Raw genomic sequence first — 18053 nt, 5'->3', positions numbered from 1 at the left:
TTAGACAAGTCAGGAAGTTCCTTCTTTCCACAATTTTGTCAATGGCAAAATGGCAACTGTAAATTATGAATGATTCCATGACAGTGGTTTTAAGTGGAAATTTAGTGGCCCATGGCTGGATTTTGAACCATCTACTCAGGTCCCACAGTGCTGAGGGCGTGCTCCTTGGTACTCAGGATTTCTGAGACCTCAGTGCCTGTTGCTGACACATTTGCATTAAGACGGTTCCCCCCTCCTTCCATGGTTGTTTGGATCACTGGGGCAAGCCGGGTAAATCAGCTTTCCTGGGCACTTAGAATTGGGTCTCAGAAATCCTGAGTACCAAGGAGCACACAAAAATCCAGAAGTCATGGAGTGGCCATAGGTATTCCTTAGAGCTATAGGATGGTCTTTTTCTACCCTATGAAGTGAAGTAAACAATGAAGTTCTGGAGAAAGTAGTTGTACAAAGAGATGTGGAGCTAAGAGGCAGAGAGCTCGTGGATTTCCCAGTCCCCCAGTTGCTCATGAAGTCTCCTTATCCTCGGGTTCCATGAAGCACCCCCGCATCCTTCTCACAAATTTCATTTTCTGATCAAGGTAGCCCAAGTTGGTTTTCATTACTTGTTTTGCCTTGACTAAGATAATCTCTACTGTTCCATAATAGCATCCAAATTTGGGGTGGTCCTTAGCAAATGCTTATGCTAAGAAAATTCCTAAAATAAGAAAAATCATTCAATCTATGTTGAACATTTATGAAAAGAATAAGGATCATAAATAAATATATCCTAAAAGTGCTTGAGGTGGGAAGTAGGATGTTTTCCTATTCCTTTCCAGCAAGATCTAAAATCATCCCACCAGAAATCAGGAGAACAGATTCCCAGAATAAACAGGAGGCCATCAACCAATCTTTTGCAAAAAGGGTTGCTCTCAGTTTATTTAAAAATTTATAATAATTACAAAAATAATAAGACATGGCTCATGTACTGCTACTATCTTTTAATGGAATAACATTGGTTATTTAGTCCTAGAGTCTCATAACAAGTCAACTGAATGTTTATTGTGTTTGAATGAGGCTCCAGGAAGCTGCAAGAGAGGTATACAGTGGATGCTTAGGTTTTGGACCTCTTTTTTTTTTTAAAGACCATTTTTTTCTACTCCCTTTCCCTTTTTTAGTAGTTAGTCTTATATACTGGAAAATATAACTTTCTATGATGATACAAATGTTTTATATCTGTGCTGCCCAATATGGTAGTCACTAACCACATGTGGCTTTTGAGCACTTGATATATGTGGTTAGCATGACTGCAGAGCTAAATTTTAAATGTTATTTCAGTTTAATGAACTAAAGTTTAAATGAACTAAAGTTCAGTTTAATGAACTAAAGTTAAATTGAAATAGCCACATGTGGCTAATGACTACTGAGTTAGTGCACATTTAGTCAGTGTTGTTAAGACTTCATTTGTGGGAGCTAAGCTATGAGGATGCAAAGGCATAAGAATAATACATTGGACTTTGGGGACTCGGGGGAAAGGCTGGGAGGGTGTGAGGGATGAAAGACTACACATTGGGTACAGTGTACACTGCTTGGCTGATGGGTGCACCCAAATCCCGGAAATCACCACTTAAGAACTTATTCATGTAACCAAACACACCTGTTCCCCAAAAACCTATTGAAATAAAAAAATAAATAAAAAAAGACTTCATTTGTGATGTTTGGCAGGGTTTTACAGTGGTTTGAATTACTCATCTGATTTCTCTTAATTCTCTCATTTCCCACTTCAAGAAGATCCACGATCATGAAGCTGGCTGTATCACCTTTGAAGCACATTTGATTTTGTTCTTTGGATAAAGCTCTGCCCCAGTTCTGGTTTATTTTAGATGGGGGTTCTGTGGTTGTGTGTGGGTGAATTGTGGCTTTTTATGATAATGCTGGCATTCACAAAACACACCTGATGCTGAGGGCAGTCAAATGTAACCTGGAAGGAAGGGTATTTGCTTATCTTTCAACTTGTTTGAAGACTAAACCACAGCCATGTTGGGATAAAAAAGCCTGGTGAGATAGTACCAGCAAACTCTAGGGAGAACTCATCATGGCTCACCACAAAAACCTCAATGTTGATATGCACTTTTTTTCCTTCATGGACCTTAATGACAGACTTTCCTGGGTCTCGGTTGCTGTGAAGAGGTTACTTGAGGTGGGGAGTAGTATATTTACTACATGTAATTATTCCTGCCGTTGCCTTCTTTATTTAAAAAACAAACTCAGAGCAAACCTTTCCACAAGAGGTGAGTTGACAGCCTCATGCTCTGCCTAGGAGCCTGTTCTCCTGGTTCCTGGCAAAATGGGTTCAAGTTCAAGCCGATTGGATCCAGAGCTGGGAGTCTTTTGAGATATGACTGAATGCATTGGTTCAAAGACAGTAAGGTCTGTTGCAGAAGATGACGACACATTTGATTGAGATAGTTGAGAAGGTGTCTCTTCTATTGTTTCTGGTTGGGTTTCTTCGTTAGAGACTTGAGTGATCTTTCAGTTTCCTGCCTTGCGCCCTGCTGAGAAGCAGCCCTGGTCTCTAATGGCTGGATCATTTTGTTTTGTGCACCTTGTGACATCTGTGACTATAACTATCCACAGGCCTGGCAAAGCCAGTCAATCCGTGGATGCTATCCACAGGACTTTTCTTCTCCTATCTTCCTGAAAAGGGGAGGGAAAGCATCCTTCTCTGCACTTTGGCCATCCGATGCCTGAACTGCCTGAGGTTGAAGGGAGATTTGTTTATTGGTGTGGTGAGTGGTTAAGTCAACCTCCTGAGGAGGGCTGGGGCCCAGATGCAGGAAAGCAGATAGGTTGAAGTCTGGGGCCACTTTCTGCTATTGTCACCATAGGTACCCTTATCAGGACAGTCCGGGAAGACCTTACTGCCCTCCTGATTAACCAGCGTCTGTTCAGTGTGCTTATTGCACCACTTGCTTGCTCAGTGGTCCATGTGGCTACTGCTTAGGGAAGTGCTGGGTCAGGTCAGTGAGTCAGGTAGGTGCTGGCATTCGTGGAATAAGCCAGTCACACAGAGTCCTCTGCCAGTGAATGTTCACCTCAGTCCAAGCAAACTCTTATGGAGAGCCAGGAGCAAACAGCCACTGGACTTGACTCCGGGTTGAGTTGGCCTGGAGGCTGTCTTCGTGAAGTCCCTGGACATGGCAGGGTTTCTGATTGGTGGGGCTCAGATATGAGAGTTGTGGTGTGTGAGAGTTGAGGTGTGCGCTGGGGTGTGTGTGAGTTGAGGTATTTGTGAGTTGGGGTGTGTGAGAGTTGAAGTGAGTGGGTTGGAGTGTGAGTTGAGGTGTGAGTTGTGTGTGAGAGTTGGGGTGTGTGAGTTGGGGTGTGTGTGAATTGGGGTGTGTGTGTGAGCTGGAGTGTGTGTGTTGAGGTGCAAGCTGGGATGTGTGTGAGTGGGGTGTGTGAGGTCGTTTGATTGTTGAGGTGTGTGCTGTGAGAGTTGGGGTGTGTGTGAGAGTTGAGGTGTGTGACTTGAAGTGAGTTGGGGTGTGTGAGAGCTGGGGTGTGTGTGAGTTGGGGTGTATGTAAGTTGGAATGGTGTGAGTTGAGGTGTGAGTTGGAGTGTGTGAGAGTTGAGGTGTGTATCAGTTGGGATGTGTGTGACAGTTGGGGTGTATGTGAGTTGGGTCATCTGTTGGGGTGTGTGCTGTGAGAGTTGTGGTATGTGTGAGAGTTGGGGTGTGTGAGTTGCAGTCTGTGTGAGAACTGGGTTGTGTGTGAGAGTTGAGGTGTGAGTTGTGTGTGTGAGTTGGGGTGTGTGAGAGCTGGGGTGTGTGTGAGTTGGGATGTGAGTTGAGGTGTGTGAGAGCTGGGGTGTGTGTTGTGAGAGCTAGGGTGTGTGTGAATTGGGATGCGTGTGAGAGCTGGTGTGTGTGTGAGTTGGAATATGTGTGAGAGTTGAGATGTGTGAGAGTTGGGTCATCTGATAGTTGGGGTGTGTGTTATGAGAGTTTGGGTGTGTGTGTGAGTTGAGGTATGTGAGAGTTGGGGTGGGTGTGAGTTGGGGTGTATGTGAGTTGGGGTGTGTGTGAGAGTTGAGGTGTGAGTTGCAGTGTGTGTACATTAAGGTATGTGAGAGTTAGTGTGTGTGTGAGTTGGGGTGTATATGAGTTGGGGTGTGAGTTGAGGTGTGAGTTGTGTGTGTGTGAGTTGGGGTATGTGAGAGTTGGGGTGTGTGTGAGTTGGGGCGTGAGAGTTGGGGTGTGTGTGAGTTGGGGTGTGTGAGAGTTGAGGTGTGAGTTATAGTGTGTGTGAGTTGGGGTATGTGTGAGTTGGGTTATATGTGAGTTGGGGTGTGAGAGTTGAGGTGTGTGAGGGTGTGTGTGAGTTGGGGTATGTGTGAGTTGGGGTGTGTGTGAGAGTTGAGGTATGAGTTAGTGTGTGAGTTGAGGTATGTGAGTTGGGGTGTGTGTGAGTTGGGGTGTATGTGAGTTGGGGTGTGTGAGAGTTGAGGTGTGAGTTGCAGTGTGTGTGAGTTGGGGTATGTGGGAGTTGGAGTGTGTGTGAGTTGGGGTGTGTGGGAGTTGGGGTATGTGGGAGTTGGGTTGTGTGTGAGTTGGGGTATGTGTGAGTTGGGGTGTATGTGAGTTGTGTGTGAGAGTTGAGGTGTGAGTTGCAGTGTGTGTGAGTTGGGGTGTGTGTGAGTTGGGGTATGTGTGAAAGTTGAGGTGTATGAGAGCTGGGTCGTCTGATAGTCGGGGTGTGTGTTGTGAGAGTTGGGGTATATGGGAGAGTTGGGGTGCATGTTGTGCGAAGCTTGGGCATTGTGGTGGGTGTTGTGTGTGTGTGAGGCATTGTACAGTAAGGTAGCCTCGGCAGCCTCTGAGACAGCCCCCTGAGCCCCAGCTTGAATCGGAAGGGCCCGGCCCATCACCTTCAGGTGGACTTGGGTAATAACCCCGCAATAGGGAAACAACAGTCTTCTGGGATGCGCCATTCACTTCTATTTGTCTGTTTGGGAAGCTGTGAGAAAGGGCTGCAAACTCCAACAAATGTGTGTACACTTGTGCTAATAGCAGCATTATTCACCATAGCTGAGAGGTGGAAGCAGCCCAGGCGTTCATCGATGGGGGAATAAATACAGAAAATGCTGCATGGCTGTAGATAGACCAGCGCAGCACCCAGCCTGGAAAGGAAGGGAATTCGGACACAGGGATGAACCTCGGGGACATTATACTAAGTGAAAGAAGTCAGTTACAGAAGGACAACTACTGTATGATTCCACTTATACGAGGTCTCTAGAGTAGTCGAATTCGTAGAGACAGAGGTAGAACGGTGGTTGCCAGGGGCTGGGGCGACGGGGAATGGGGAGTTAGTGTTTAATGGGGCAGAGTTGCAGTTTTGCAAGATGAAAAGAGTTCTGGAGATGGTGGTGAAGGTGGCTGCACACGCATGTGAATGTACGTAACACTGCCGAACTGTAGACTTAAAAATGGTGAAGATGGTAAATTTTATGTGATGTGTATTTTAGCCATTGCAGGGTGGCTGTTCCATTCCCTACTACTAAGCCTGATGGTTTATTTTGGCTGCTAGCACTTGGGGGTGCACTATTTGCTCCCCTTAGCCTCTGCCCAGGGAGGCGTGCTCCCAAAATCTCTCACAGGAGGAGAAATGAGATCACACTGGCCCAGCATCAGGGAAACATCAGTCTGGTTCAGCACACTGGAAACAATTCAGTACACGAGCCTCCCACGTGGCTACAAACTGCACGCCCAGAACGAGGTTAAATAAAACAAAATGGAATCGTAGGCTGAGTTGGGAAAACAGTTTCCCCCAGGTTACTAGGCTTTACCTTCCTAGATGCAATAGGCGCTGGCCCAAGTTGGCTTTTAACTCTGGCTCTGTGAGGTGGTGGGGCCCAGCTTTTTTTTTTTTTTTTTTCTTTTTTCAGACGGAGTCTCACTCTGTAGCCCGGGCTGGAGTGCAGTGGCGTGATCTCGGCTCACTGCAACCTCCGCCTCCCCAGACTTAAGCGATTCTCCTGCCTCAGCCTCCTGAGTAGCTGGGACTACAGCTGCACACCACCATGCCCAGCTAATTTTTGTATTTTTGATAGAGATGGGGTTTCACCATGTTGGCCAGGTGGTCTTGGACTCCTGACCTCAGATGATCTGCCCGCCTCGGCCTCCCAAAGCACTGGGATTACAGGTGTGAACCATGGTGTCTGGCCTGGAGCCAAGCATTTTTATCCCCAGTGGTGAAAAGGAAACTGGCATCAGTGAGGGACAGTGATGATCCATCTCCCTCCTCACTCTCCTGCTCTGTCCCGCAAGGCCACCTCTGTTTGCACTGGGAGAATGCAGATGTGTGAACAGAAGCCTGGACAACAGGGGCTTCTCTCTCCTCATGGCTGCAGTCAGGAGTCTGGCCAGCGCTGCTCACCGTCAAATCCTTTGATATTTTTACTTAAACCAGTATCCCATTGGAGCCGCCAATGGAAGCAACAGTTGAGGCCCTTTGTGTACAGTCCTCTCATCTCACATTTCTGGGTGGATTTCTTTTTGGAGACAATGTTCGAGAATCACCTTTGAAATGAGCATTTATCTGCTTAGGGACTATTCTCTGGATTGTCAGAACAAGTGTAACTCTGAAATCCTGTTTCCGTAGTCCTAGGCCTACTCCAAAGGAGGAGAGGAATCTCCCCCACCCCCACCCGGGGAGCTATGCTTTATCTTATTTTTCCCAAAGACTAGCACGGCAATTCTCACTTGCTTCTTTCACTTCCCTATGGAATGGCTGGCCTGACTCATCGCACTGTTCTCCTGGTTCTGCCCCTTGCTCTCTAAGTCTCAGTTTCCTCTTCTGTAAATTGGGTACAATATCTCAGGATGGCTGAGAGTTTAACTGAGTTTTTTTTGTTTTTTTTTTTTGACGGAGTCTCACTCTGTTGTCCAGGCTGGAGTGCAGTGGCACGATCTCAGCTCACTGCAACCTCCGCCTCCCCGGTTCCAGAGCTTCTCCCGCCTCAGCCTCCTGAGTAGCTGGGATTATAGGCATGCACCACCATGCCTGGCTAATTTTGTATTTTTAGTAGAGACAGGGTTTCTCCATGTTGGTCAGGCTGGTCTCGAACTCCCGACCTCAGGTGATCTGCCCGCCTTGGCCTCCTAAAGTGCTGGGATTACAGGCATGAGCCAGAGTACCTGTCCGTAAGTGAGTTTCTATAGGTGAAAGTGCTGTATCGATTTGAAACTGTTACGCCAATGGGCATTACTCTCCTGCTAAAAACCCATGAGAAGACGGGCGGTTTGTCTCCCTCTGAACTTGCTGCCTGGCAGGGAGACTATGTCTTAATCATGCTGCCATATTAAAAACATTAATAATGAAGATCATTTCTCTCTCCTTTCGGCCCTCTTTCCCTCTGCCCCCGTTTCTGTCTTGGTGATCATGCAAATTGATTTTCATTTCTTTTTCTCTCTGCTAGCCTCACTGTCAGGAGAGGTTCGTCAAAGCTGTTTCTCCTTGAATGCCTGTTATTTGCCATTGCCTTCACACGAGTCAGTGGAAGGTCCTGCTTTAAGCCTGTGAAGGTGTTGGAGAGCTAGACAGCCTTTGTCTTCTGACCCACAGAGACCGATGTGAATTTAAAGGCAGATTTTTTTGGCTTTGTTTATTTATTTTTTTGAGACGAAGTTTCGCTCTTGTTGCCCAGGCTGGAGTGCAGTGGCACAATCTCGGCTCACTGTAACCTCTGCCTCCCAGGTTCAAGTGATTCTCCTGCCTCAACCTCCCGAGTAGCTGGGATTATAGGCATGCACCACCACACCCACCTAATTTTTTGTATTTTTAGTAGAGACGAGGTTTGACCATGTTGGCCAGGCTGGTCTCAAACTCCTGATCTCAGGTGATCCACCCACCTTGGCCTCCCAAAGTGCTAGGATTATAGGCATGAGTCACCGCGCCTGGCCTTTGGTCTTGTTTTGTTTTTCTTCCACGGAAGGGCATCATTTGGGAAGACAAAGAGGTCCAGAGAGTGGGCTCAGCTCAGGGCTGGAGAGGGCAGGCAGCTGGGAACCACCTTCTGCTGGCTCCCTGCAACCCTGGCTCAGCTCTGTCCCTGGACACTGAACCTCTCTTCATGCCCAGAACTGCCGACCGTATTCCCAAGCTCACAGGAAAGTTAATATCTGTTCTGTGGTTTGTTGAAAAGTCCAAATCTGACTGTGTGATTCAAGCCAGTAGCGTCAAACTTTGGCCGGGGAGGGTTGGTTTTTGGGGGAAGCTTGGAGAAGTGAGAAGCTAAATATTGTGACATGAGAAGTTTTTCTGTTGATTTTAATGCACTTTGCATAGTTTTCCAAGGCTCTTGGCGCTGGGCGGTGGCCTGATTCATTGTGTAACATGAGGCTGCCATGGATGAGGCTCAATAATACTTGGGTGTGTGGTTTGTCGTCTGGGAACCTGGGTGTGCACGCTCTGTATTTTCTCGCCAACCAGAAATCTTGAGCAAATGACCAGCTCATCAACATAACATTTCTTCCTGACCCTTGATGTGCCAGCGAGTTCTTGAAAATTACTACCATGTGACAGCTTTTTGGTGGTCTCTGTGTGGAGGAGACAGAAAGGAATCAATTGTATAAAAATTGACACCACACTTGGCATTTTGGCCGGCCCTCTCAGAAAAGTGGCTGTTGTTGTATAAAATGATCTGCTTTGTCAAGGGTGGGCGGGAAGGAACGCTGAGCTTCTAGCTTATATTGGGTTGTTGAAAGTCAACCTCCTAGAAAACATTGTTGAAATCAGGAAGCCAAGTATATTGTGGGTATGGGAAGATTGAGATGGAAGTTCCTAAGATCTAGGTGAAATCCAAGAAGCTGGTGGCAGGGAGCAAAATCTTTTTTTTTTTTTTTTTTTTTTATAGAAAAGCTCTTTGTTTTGAAATAATTGTAGATTCATAGGAAGTTGCAAAAAATATACAAGGAGATTCCATGTTTCCTTTACTTCCGTCACATCTTGCATAACTGTAGTATGAGAGGAAGTCATTAAATGAAGCCAAGTGCTTTTGAGGTAGCTAATTGACACTTCTGACAATGCAATCATGATCCTATTATGGAGATAGCAGCAGCAAAAAAAAGTTTTTTGAGCCCCTGCTATTTGTCAATATACCGAGCATTGGGAAGGTAAACAGATCGGTCTCGGTTCCTCCCTTTGGAGGGGGTTACAGAACGAGCAGGGAGACTGACATTAAATAAATCATTATGCAGCTAATTCATTAATTACTGTTGTGATAAGTGCTATAAAATGGAAATATAGTCAAAAGAAAAAAATGATTTCATGAAAAGAGACCTTAAAAATTTCCATGAAGTTTAATCATCTTAAAATTTTCTAAACATACTATAGGAGTGGTAACTTTGAAGTTTGCTCCTACTATAAACTTTATAATCGTTTCCTTTTGGGGAATAATTTTTCCAAATTTTCTTCTTTTTCTTTTTTAGAACTGTGAAGCCAACTATGCAGCGATGACTGTACTCACAGATGTAAGTTTATGAGGATATTATTAATATACGTCGAAAATTTGGCTGCAGAAAGAAAATTAGACTTCAGAAATCTGTTCTGCAATATCACCAGCAATTAAAACACGCTCCTGCCAAGGGGCACGATTCTTGAACATTGGCTGTGTTTGATGAGACGCTAACATCTTTTCGATAGCAAAGCTTCCTGCCTTTAGTTCCAGAGGGTAGCTTTGCAAACCACACTGAGAGGTCAAATGCATAAGCTTCACTCATGTAGTTCAGCAATGCGATCTAATTTGGAATCCTTAGGGTTTCAGTGAAGAGAGGAACAATTAGATTTATGTTCCCTGTTGAACTCAAGATGTGGTATCCGGGCAACTCAAGCTGAACGCACCCAAGATAGCGACCCTACCCACCTCCTTGGTAAACTCTGCACAGGTGGTGGAAATAATACCTGGATAAATATCACTGGTCACTTAGGACATTTTCTTTATATCAACATTTGCTGTGGGAGGTTCTCACATCTCCTGGCTTTTGCCAAGCAAACAGTGTACTTCAGACAAGAAGCAGGAAACAGAGGTTTGTCAGAAGGTGCTGGGAGTCCTTGGCCTTATCAGTGATGTCAGCCAGGTTATTCGACTGATCGCCAGCTCCAGTTTGTGTGAGATGCTGTCTTGAATTAGGATACCTGTCCAAGAAGCACATAATATTTAAAAGCGCTTACTTTATGTTTGTTTAAAGGGGAGCATCTTTGTAATGTTTCATTTCTCATTGATGTTTGGTGTCAATGAGTCTTTCAAAATGCGCTTAGTATAGAAGCAAGAGCTGCACTTCCATTGCCTTATTCTAAATAAAATGGGCAAAGAAAGCCCCGCAAAAATCCAAAGAGCCTCAAACGTAGCTTTTCCTCCCCTTATAGGGAAATCACAGGATCAGTTCATGTTAATCTTGATGTTAATCCTTTTGTTGAATTTCACTTTTACAATTATTTTTTATTTTTTATTTTTTTTGAGACAGTCTTGCTCTGTCGCCCAGGCTGGAGTTCAGTGGCTCAATCTTGGCTCACTGCAACCTCCACCTCCTGGGCTCAGGTGATTGTCCTGCCTCAGCCTCCTGAATAGCTGGAATTACAGGCATGCGCCAGCACACCCGGCTAATTTTTGTATTTTTAGTAGAGACAGGGTTTTACCATGTTGGCCAGGCTGGTCTCGAACTCCTGACCTCAGGTGATCCACCTGCCTGAGCCTCCCAAAGTGCTGGGATTCCAGGCTTGAGCCACAGTACCTGGCCAACTTTTGCTATAATTTTTAAATAATAATTTTTGGTATTTTTTTCAGAATGTTGGAGCTGAGATCGGGAGAATTTGTTATTTTCAGTGAATGCCGGTGAGCAGGTGGGTGTCCTGTTAGACACTGGAAGCCTGATGTTCCCTAGGCAGGCAGATGCTGCGCTAACTCTTGGAGGCAGGCCCCAGTCACTTCTGTATTCCCCAGGGCCTGGCACATAGGCTGTCATCAGTGGATGCTGGCTGCGTTGCTGTTGAGAACTTGCAGCTGGACGATGTTGGACTTTGGAGAAGATATCTGATTTTGAATCCTGGTTCTGCCACTCACTCATCTGAGTCCTTGGGCAAACCAATTAACCTCTCTGAGCCTTGTTTTTGTTTTTGTTTTTCACATGTAAAATGAAAAATAATAGGACCCACCACATAGAGCTGGAAAAATTAAATGAGATGATATTTAGTGCTTTCTATGGAACCTGAGGTACGTGTACTTGTAGATTGCCTGTGTCCCCAATTAGAGTGTAAGCCCCATGTGCACAAGGATTTGTCTTATTCACTGCTGTATCCCAATGCCTGGCACAGAGCAGGTGCTCAATAACTATTTGTCAGATTAATGAATACAAATGTATTACCAATTTTTCTATGATATTACTGTAAAAAGAAAGAGAACAGTGTAAAGATTGGGAGAATGAAGACATGAGACAATTATATTGGAAAACATAAAATTATTGGAGAGATATTTGTGTCAATATGAGTTATCTGGATATATCAGTATTGGACATCAATTCTACTTTTAAGTATAGTTAATATTTTAGTTATGGAGTCATTCATTTTTCTGGATTATATTTTCAAGATTCCAGAGAGAAATTGACTTACCCCTTTTAAAATCTTTAATTGATATACATATATATATATATATATATTTTTTTTTTTTTTTTTTTTTTTTTGAGACAGAGTTTCACTCTGTTGCCCAGGCTGCAGTGGCACAATCTCAGCTCACTACAACCTCTGGCTCCCAGGTTCATGCAATTTTCCTGCCTTAGCCTCCTGAGTATCTGGGATTTCAGGTGCCTGCCACCACACCCGGCTAATTTTGTTTTTAGTGGAGATGGGATTTCACCATGTTGGCCAGGCTGGTCTCAAACTCCTGACCTCAAGTGATCCACCCACCTCCACCTCCTAACATGCTGGGATTACAGGCGTGAGCCACTGTGCCTGGCCCCATATATTTTAAACATAATTGTGTATTCTTATTTTTGGCTCTCCACCGAATATGGTAATGACTGCGACTGTCCCTCTCTTCCATGCACTCTCTTCCCCTTTCTTATTTCTTGCTATTTTTCTCTGCCTCCAAGATAAAATGTTACAGTGCATTAAAAATATTTCTGAGAATTAATGTTGTAGAGGAATGTCAGCTTCTCAGGGAAAAGTTTAAATAAAGTCAAAATAGTGTTTTTCCTTAGGGGTTACTCACCTTTGTACTAATAATTCTATAGGCAGCCAGTAATTGACCTGCCCTTGAAATTACCAGAATCTGGTGTCAATTAGTAATCAGTTTGGGGGATCAATATGTGTCTAACTGCTGGGACTCAGGCTGGCACTGATGCTACTACTTTGCAAAGTCACGAGTGGATTTAAAAGTGTTTTAGGGACAATTCTTGAACCCACCACCAGATGGGAAAGGTACTCCATTGAAGTGGAGTGTAGCATTGGGTTTGTTCAAACAGGTTTTGTCACTTTGCTCCTTCCTAGACTGGATGGTTCGCATTTTTCTGGATGCAGGAAAGAGAGCTATTCACTTGGGCCTGTATTTTAACATTTTATGTAGGAATTAAAGTACATGTTGTTACAGATTCTGATACTATATGTGCTCTTAAAATATCCAAAGGGTTACATATTTTCAACCTTTAAGAGGATGCTATTGACATGTAAGTTTGACTTTTTTTTTCCCCTCAAAGTAAACTTTGGTTTCCCATTTCATAACTTCCAGTCCCCTCTCTTCCATGTCATCCCCCACGTTCTTTGTCGGATCATTAACAATAGGTTAATGATTAAGAACAAGTGCGACAGAGATCAACAGCTCTGCGTTCAAGTCCAAACTCTTCCCCTCGGCAAGGCACGTGACCTCCCTGTGCCTCAGGTTCTTGCAGAGTGGAAATGCCCACTTCACAGAATGGCTGAGGGTGTGGATGAGCGGTGGACACTCCTGCCCGGCACCCATGGGTGCTCATGACGATTGTGTTTTACTGTTGGCTGCAATATGTCATGACTTATCATATGTGATCCTTGAGTGAATAGGCAGGTGAGTGCAATATTTCTATACCTCTCCGGTACATTAGCATCTCAAAGTCCACTAAATGATAATTTAGTTATAACCCCTTGCTTCCTCCTCCCCACCCCACCCCCACTTCTGGATAGGTAAAATAAGTGGTTTTCAGTGGTGAGGGTAGAGGATGATACTGCTCTGCCAGGGAATATTTGGCAATGTCTGGAGACATTTTTGATTGGGGGTGGGTATTACTGACATCTACTGTGTAGAGGCCAGGGATGCTACTAAATATCCTATCATGCACAGAACAGCCCCCCTACAATAGAGAATTATCTGGTTCCAAATGTCAATAGAGCTGAGGTTAAGAAATACTGGGCCAAAAAAAAAAAAAAAAAAAAAAAAGAGAAACACTGGGCTAAGTGGTGTTCAGTAGAAGGAAAGTTCCCTGTCTTCAGTCTAGTCCATTGAACTTGATTACTTTCTACATATATACTAATCAGGACCTATGCTGGACTCTGGGGCCAGTCCCAAAGAAGAAAAGGCATGAACTCAGACCAGGACCTGCCAAGGGTCTGAGATTTTACTCTACTTACAAGCTAGTAAGTTAGCTTGTTACTGTTTTATGGATGCTGGCAGAAGACACAAGATCCCTGGGTCAGAGACAAAGGACTTTATTATTCATGGCACAGCAAGCTGAATGAGCGTCATGTTGGCACTGGTTCCCCTTGCCCCTCAAGTCCCACAGGGGTAACCTGGATGTGCCAGCGTGAATGCTAAGCATGTAGTGAGTTTACATTTTAGCTGATGAACAGTGAACTTGGGAATCTATAGCTCTTACAGTAAACAGTAAGTCTGCTCCTTGTCTGTTACTATGTTTGCTCTTAAAGTGACAGAAATTAAGGGGGAAGACTTTACCTCATCCCTCAAGGGCATAAAGAATCCTATACAACGTGCAGAGGTCATGGAATAGGGTATTTCAGATTGGTGGTGTTTGAGAAAGCTTTATGGAAGTGGAGATACCTGAACTGGATTTTATGTAATTTTTTTATTTTTAAAATTTCATTAACATACTTTGTTTCCAGAAGCTTTGCCAATGAAGGTAAAAAGCATAGAAATACAGCTCTGACAAAAAAGAGTTGTAGTATGAAAAATCATTAAACATGAAATTAAAGGAAGCTGTACTAAAATCACATGTGCATCCAAGTGGGTTAGGATTGGGGAATAGAGGGAGCACCTGATCTTAGCACAGATCAGGGAGCACAGGAAGAGGGAGGCCTGCTTGGCCTCGGGCCCTGGAGGCATCAAAGATTTGGCTCCTGGCTGGTCGCAGTGGCTCACACCTGTAATCTGGGCACTTTGGGAGGCCGAGATGGGAGGATCACTTGAGGTCAGGAGTTTGAGACCAGCCTGGGCCAACATGGTGAAACTCCATCTCTACTAAAATACAAAAATTAGCTGGGCGTGTTGATGCATGCCTGTAATCTCAGCTACTAGGGAGGCTGAGGCACAAGAATTGCTTGAAGCCGGGAGGCCAAGGTTGCAATGAGCCGAGGTCACGCCACTGCATTCCAGCCTGGGTGATGAAGTGAAACTCTGTCTAAAAAAAAAAAAAAAAAAAAAAAAAAAAAGGATGTGCCTTCCATTCTGCAGACTCCTGGAATTGCACTTAGCAATACACAGCCACAGCTGCCAGTCCCTAGCCTGTCTCCAGAAAAGGAAGAAACCTAGACAGGGACACGGAGAGGCGTGTATCTTGCTTGCTCATGTGATTGACTGGGAAATGCTGCCTGGGGTGCTGTTCTGCTAGAGTTTTTGAGGCATACCTGGGCCTAACAGGAACATGACCTGGACTAGGTTAGTGTTGTTTGCCTTGGGAAAAAGGGTGAAGTGATGTGTGGTGTCTGCACGGAGGATACTTTCTGATCCTTCCAGAAGTCCAACTCAGAATGAACTGGGTGTTAAAGGGTGAGTAGGGCTTCAACCCAAAGGCAAGGAGAGAAAAAGTGTGCCCAGAAGCAGAAATAGGATAGGCAAAAGGCACAGAAGCACAGACCATCATGGGATGTTCAGGAACAACATGCCATTTCATGTTGACAGAGTGAAGCATGCCGTCAGAGAGGGCAGATGGTCTGCTCTTGGTGGGGCAGTCAGGGGGTGCATCTTGCCTGTTGGTGTTCCTCAGAAGGAGCAGGAGCATCTCTTACTGTGGTCTATGAGTGCCCTAGAATTGAGGGGTATGAAAATATGTGTCATGGATGTAATTGCAATTCTAGAGCTCTCTGTGAAATATAGAGAGCTGTATCTGCCCTCTTTGAAAGGCTCAGTGACACGAAACATGGAACGAGGAATGAATGATACAAAGGAATACAAAGAGGTAGAGGAGAATTGGGAGTTGCGTTGATGCTAGGAACCCTCTGAAGAGAGACGTCTTTTTGTTCCAGCAATGCACTAACTTCTGTGCTGAGCATCTCAACATAGATTATGTGGGGAGAGGGAGGACCCTCCGGAAAAGTCCTGGCTGAGCTTAATCAGCTTGTTAGCACAGAGAAACGGTTGCATCTGTGCCCCACAGTGATAAACGTAGGTATAACAATGACTTACTGTAAGCAGCTGAGCTACATTTTTCTGAGATGATTTTTTTTTTCATGTTGGCAGCTGCGAGCCTGAGCTGACTCCTATGAACCAGTCTTCTCCAGCAATAGACCCTCCTTCAACTCGTGGTAGCCTGTACGCCAAGGGTGACAGACTGGAAAGCAGGATCCACCGGTTCATCTATGGGAAAAGGAGGGGGAATGAGATCAAGGATTGAGGACGCTAATGGGTAAGCATGAGAACCATTTGGGTAAACACCGCAGCACGGTCTCTATTAATCTAATCTGAGAACACTGGCTATGAAAAGTATCAGAGGCTGGGCAGGCAGGGTGTAAAATGGAGCCAAGTTAGGGAGAATCCTGTGGGATACGGCCACAAAATGGAACATTACACCACAGTGAAAATGATGAGAGTAGGCAACCAGCATTAACATGAATACATTCTATCCTTTTAGTCTGAGAACCAGAAACCATTCTGTATATTTCCAGCAGGAAGGGTTTACTTCAGGAAATTAGGTGCCTAGAAAACGGTTGCAAGGCCATCCTGGCCAACGTGGTGAAACCCCATCTCTACTAAAAATACAAAAATTAGCCAAGCGTGGGGGCGGGTGCCTGAGTCAGGAGAATCGTTTGAACCTGGGCGGCGGAGGTTGCAGTGAGCAGAGATTGTGCTACTGTACTCCAGCCTGGGCAACAGTGAGATTCCGTCTCAAAAAAAAAAAAAAGAAAGAAAAAAAAATGGTTGCAAAGGATGGTCAGGGAGCAAAAGCCAAGGGAGGTGGTGCTCCTCAGAAGTCAGGAGGTATCAGGAAGCCACTGTTGCTACTGCAGAAGCCCGGTTATCTGCCGCTGTCGCTGCCCCAGGAAGAGTGAAATCTATCTTTGTCCCACCATGTGCTTCTCACTGATGATCTCAGAACAGAGACCCTAAGGGCTGTTCCCAGGCTGCCCCATCCTGTGATACATCAGCTGAGAGCAAAGAAGGGGCAAGGATGATGTTGAGGGTCAAAAGACAAGAGTGACATAATGTGGTATGAAAAAGCAACTCCCAGATTGCATGCAGCATATTACCATTTTTTAAAGTACAAAAAATAACATATTGTTTGGGCATTTATGTCACGGTGCATTGGGGCTGGGCTGAACTGGCATGCAAGAGCCAACAGTTAACTTTTCAGGAATTTTGCAAGCCAGTTGTTAAACACAGCCATGATTCAAAATTAATTACACTTACTGTTAAATAAATTATATTGAATTTGATGATAACATTCTAAACTCATCATTTCTTAATCATTTTACTGCCTTTTATTATTAGCTGTGCTTTTAAGGTTATTTATAGCTATTGCATCTGTTTATTTTTATTTTTTTGAGACGGAGTTTCACTCTTGTTGCCCAGGCTGGAGTGCAATGGCACCATCTCGGCTCACTGCAACCTCCACCTCGTGGGTTCAAGCGATTCTCCTGCCTTAGCCTCCCAAGTAGCTGGGATTACAGGTGTTTACTACCACACCTGGCTAATTTTTGTATTTTTAGTAGAGGTGGGATTTCACCATGTTGGCCAGACTGGTCTTGAACTCCTAACCTCAAGTGATCTGCCCGCCTCAGTCTCCCAAAGTGCTGGGATTACAGGCGTGCGCCACCGAACCTGGCCAGCTATTGCATCTGTGTGGTGAAAATACAATACTCTGGTGTGCTACTGTACATCTCTTTGCAACTCTGTGTTCAGTGACATCACCTTGGTAGCCTGGAATATGCCACAATGGGAGTATTTACACCAAAAAAATTGACAAATTCTGCCAATCAGAGCTTGCTTGTTTTGTTGATTATCTAGACACAAGGAAGTGTGGGGAAATGTTAATCATGCAGATTGGACTTAAAAGTTTGTCATGTCTTCAGCTGCTGCATTGTAAATGGCACAAAAATTGAGGAAACAGTCTTCTAGTATTTGACAACTACTACCTGATTCAACAAAGAGTCGCCCTTATGAATGACGAAAATGTTTTCCACCATATGTCTTTGTCATTTATTTTGCTTTCTTCTTACTTGTTAATGTAAAACAAAAATATTAACCAGCATGCATATTGGAACTACACTTGTTCATCAGTTGCAACCATATGTTGGCTGCAATTACAATGGTTTGGCAAAAATCAACAAAACCATTCTGTAAGAATCAATTGACTTTACCGATTTACATAAAAGTCAATCTTATTATTTGTAAATTGTGTGCTATACATCCTTCATGTCAAAAAATTTATAAGACACAGCATGATGACTATAGTTAATGTATTTGTCTTGGTCTGTTCGGGTTGCTATAACAAAATATCATAAACTGAGTGGCTTACAAACAACAGAAATTTATTGCTCACCGTTCTGGAGGCTGAGGAAGTCCAAGATCAAGGTGCTAGAAGATTCAGTGTCTAATGAGG

The 18053-nt window shown here is 44.4% G+C and overlaps 1 protein-coding gene across 1 annotated transcript in view; it reads left to right on the top strand.

Moving 5' to 3' along the window:
- SETD4 (SET domain containing 4) overlaps window positions 1–10876 on the top strand; it is a 77405-nt gene extending 66529 nt beyond the window's left edge. The window contains exons 12-13 of the transcript XR_010111100.1: window positions 9471–9512; window positions 10826–10876. The gene's annotated coding sequence lies outside the window, so the exon portion shown is untranslated. The remainder of the gene's footprint in view (window positions 1–9470; window positions 9513–10825) is intronic.
- Window positions 10877–18053: the final 7177 nt, after the last annotated feature.

The sequence above is a fragment of the Pan paniscus genome, chromosome 22, assembly GCF_029289425.2.
Source record: "Pan paniscus chromosome 22, NHGRI_mPanPan1-v2.0_pri, whole genome shotgun sequence".
NCBI lineage: Eukaryota > Metazoa > Chordata > Mammalia > Primates > Hominidae > Pan > Pan paniscus.
Note: the sequence above shows the minus strand (reverse complement) of the source record. Positions and strands in the feature narration are given on the sequence as shown.